Here is a 4,218-nt window from a genome sequence, read left to right as displayed (position 1 = left end):
ATTTTCCAGTACATTTGTAATTTTGCTCGTAAGATATTATATGTAAAATAGGAATTTCCTTGTAATTAAAGCTCAATTTAAACCCGAGTAAGTATGGATTAATTATTGCAAATGTTTTGTCAGTCACGTTGATTTGAATACTTGCTTTTAGACAGATGTAGCTCTGGTCGAGCAGTCAAACACTGTGTCTGTTTCTCCCATGTATGAGGAGTACGAAATGGAAAATAGTTTTTTCTGAGGGGGAATTAAAGCATTATCCTGATCATTTACAAAACAGTAGCAACAGGTTCAAAGTTGACCCGACTAAAAAGTAAATAATATTTCAGGAACTTCACTGAATCAACGCGTCCAGACGTTACTTCTAAACACAGATAAATATAAATGTCAGTGAGCAACAATGCAGCACCTGTTGTTGGAGACAGTTTGTCAAGACAACACATCATCAAGGACACTTTTAATTTATTATATAAAGCGCTTTGTCATTAGGCTGTGCTTTCATGATGATATATCATAAAAAGTAATCAATCAGTCAATCAAGTGTTTTAAAGCGTCTGTCTTCCATAATAAATCAACATTAATGCTTGTTTATTGCTCAGCTTGCAGTTTTTTTCAAGTGTTATACATATGTGCTTTTATTTTGAAGGCAGAGCTGCCGAACTTCTGGTCTTCCTCACAAACTGTCTGTCTCCGGATTTGGCATGTCTGTCTCTTTATTAGCACTGATTTTAATTAAGTCATTTAGGGATTGATTAGTAATTTGTTTAAATAAATCTGAAAAGTGAATGAGGGAACAGAAATAGGCTGAGTTTGGTTTTTCCAAGGAAGGTTAAATTCAAGGGCAGCTGGACTTGGTTGAAGATACTTGAAGATGTCTCATCTCTCATCCAAGAGTCTTCTTCAGTTCTGGCTGACTGGCAGGGAGTCCCAGCTATCAGACCTCCGTGGGGTCGTAGTCATGATCGAAACCGCTCATTAGAGCTCCTGGCTGTTGAGGTCACTCAGACCTGGATAGCAGTGACCTGGATGACTTCACAGACATCTCTTTTTCCTTTCTTCAGAAGCTGCACTGGCACGACGTGTGGACCAAAAGACCACAGATATCAATATCAAGAGTTACAATAAAGAATATAAATGTGAGCATTAGATTTACAAGGCAATGGAAACCAACAAACTTCTTCTTAACTGATTGCAGAAAGGTTTTCTCTCTCTGCTGCTCTCTCTGCTTAAATGCTGTGTGATATGGAAACCCTCCCTCTCCTCCCCTGAGACTCTCTCGCTCTCTCTCTCTCTGTGGTACCATGTTACATGTAGGCTACAACCCCAATTCACCTAAAAGCTCCCTCTGGTCCTGGACCCTTCTGCCTCCTGCAGAATAAAGGTCACATAAAATAATGCTTGAATAATGCTAATGCTACAGAACAGCATCTGTGTCTTGACCAATATAACTACAAGCACTTTGTACTAATGTGCAGGGATCATGTAATTATCTTTACTACATATTATTATTATTGCAGTCTTTAGACTTCTATCGTAGTTTTATTGCTCAATAATAAGCAGTGTTCAGACAGAAACTCCAGGGTGCTCTTTGTTTTAACACCTGAATAAATAATCTGTATAAATACCTGACAAAACATGAGGCGCAATTATATATATTATGTATATTATACATATATATCTATTTACAGTATCACATATGTACTCTTCAAGATACTTTTATTTTGTAAATTCATAAAACTTCAGGAAACCAAAAGGTCACTTAGTTAAATTGCGGCCAACAGCTTTATAAGTAATATCCAATCAAATGTATTTCATAAACTATATAATAACTTCATTATTAATCAACTAAACATTGAATTATTTATTCCATGTTATTAATCAACTAATGGCTAAATACATTAACTGAATTACATTTATTTAAGCTAATTATCTGAAGCTCACAGTGACAACGGGTGGACAAATTCTTCTTTTAATTTATTTCCTTTTTTATTTAGCATCAACTGCACCTGGCACTTAAATCTACTGGTGAACGCTGCTGACTGAGGGGAACTATGTTATGTTACATTGCACTTTGTCTATAGTGATGCTTTCAGGAGCGTTATTCAAAACAAGAGTCTGCAGCGATGCTAGCAGCTCTTAGAGTACTGTACTGAGCTAAATGCTAACATCAGCATGCTAACTTGTTCACAGTGACCCGATCCTGAGGGGAACATGCATGTTAGTAACTTCATTTCATGGTAATCCATGAGCCCAACAGTTGTTGGCGCTGCTGGAGGAAAAGTCAAAGGAAGATCAAAGTCGGTATGATTCATCCTCTGAGAACCGTGCATGTTTGCTGTAAGTTGTTGAGAGATTTCAGTCTGAACCAAAGCGGTGGACCGACGGACAATATAACTGACGAGCATGTCTGAGGTGAGCTGATCCATTCAGCAACAGACCATCAAAGACTTCCAGAGCTTTTGTTCAACATCCTGGCCCCCATGTTCAGGACAGATTAATTCCCCAGAGAGCTTCACTGCACAAAACACAAAGACAAGAGGGTCAGGGAAGTCAGAGCAGAGGGAACGACATGCAACTGAGGTCACCAACGGATTTGAACCCACAGGTGTAGACGACGTGAAATACAGGATGCCTCTCAGATATCATCTTTGCTTTGGTTTGCTATTCATGTTTGTCACCTACACCGTGAAATCTGATCCATGTTTGATATCTGCAGCTGTGTACGAATTCAAAGATTATTCTCAAGGCTTCGGTGTGACTCGCACTTGTTACTGAATGTGAATAAGCTCACGCTGATGGAGCAGCTACTGTAATCTGATCTACTACCAGCATATTCAGAAATATTTAGACACCCTTGGTGAAGATATATTCTCAGACAAACTGAAAACAAACCAAACAAAAGTCCAAACAGGATTTTCTCATAAAATCATTACTGACTTAAAGGTGACTGACGTAAATAACACAGATGTCACGTCATGTTTTTTCATGCAGATAACATCAAAGTCAAAGCAACCTGAAGGCGTCATAGGGTCAAGAAGTCAGACGGTGTGACTGACGGATATAATGACTTTATGGGCAAAGGGAGGCGTTCAAAAACTCTGGTGTTTAGAAAGTGTTTAAAATAAACTTTACTTAGAACCAGTGCTAATGAGGTTGTGATACGTATGATGGACGACATGTGAATGGGGATGTTTAGTTTATACATTTGTAGTTAAAATGGCTTGTAATCAGTCACACGTGTGTTTAAGGATTTAATTAATTAAAATTACAATTAGCAAACAAGAAGGACGGACTGCAGTGGTCCTTTTCTGTGGTATGCAACACGTCCTTATACCTAAGCGACAAAATAGGTAGACTGTCAAGTGTCCCTAAGACCGTTTTCCAAAACGACATGTAAGAGCGTTGGCAAGTACCAGACCTTAGATTTCCTAAATCACATGTTGTTTAACAAGTGGTAAACACTAGGAAAGATTATGCTTTGGGTTAAAATACGTACGCAAGTCATCTAAAACGTTAAAACATGTCACCTTTAATTTTCTGCCACACTCAAATCTCAGTCTCTACTGCACTACATCACCTGACATCTTCTGCCGCTAGAAGAAGTCACAGCCTAACTAAAAAACTAAATAAGCTTCTGCATCATGGACCCATGTGCCTTTTCTCTGGTGAGGGCGCGCACCTTTAAGTTTCCCAGCTATTTATCAAGAAATGGCTAAATGTTCTTATTTTTATACGCAACAATCAGCGAGTAAACTCTTCACGGGAGATGCTTATATAACATATGTCCCCGTCCTTTAAGTAACAGATACTGAAAGGGAAACCAAGAGCCATTGTTTCTAAAACGAGTTTCCATGGTAAATCTGCCATTTTCACTGTAAACCACATTACGTGCAGACGTTTCAGCAATGTCTCCAGTTTCACTCTAATTATAATAAAGTAAAGCCCTTCTCAGAAATCATCCTAAGCGTTTACAGTTGTCTCACTTTCCTCTCTGTGATATTCTTAGGAAGGATTGGGGCCAGTAAAACAAAGTGTTAAATCATAGAGAATTTCTTCATCGATGTCAGAGAAACATCTGAAGGAGACAAAGAAAGAATTCATCATCTGTGCCTCTGCTCCCCAGGGCGACATGAGAAAATTAATAGATGAAAAAGAGAATGTTTCTGATCTCGTCTGTCCTAAATGGGTTTCTGTGTTAATAGGGGGGGTGGGGGTGGGGGG

The sequence above is a fragment of the Micropterus dolomieu genome, linkage group LG18 (assembly GCF_021292245.1).
Source record: "Micropterus dolomieu isolate WLL.071019.BEF.003 ecotype Adirondacks linkage group LG18, ASM2129224v1, whole genome shotgun sequence".
NCBI lineage: Eukaryota > Metazoa > Chordata > Actinopteri > Centrarchiformes > Centrarchidae > Micropterus > Micropterus dolomieu.
Note: the sequence above shows the minus strand (reverse complement) of the source record.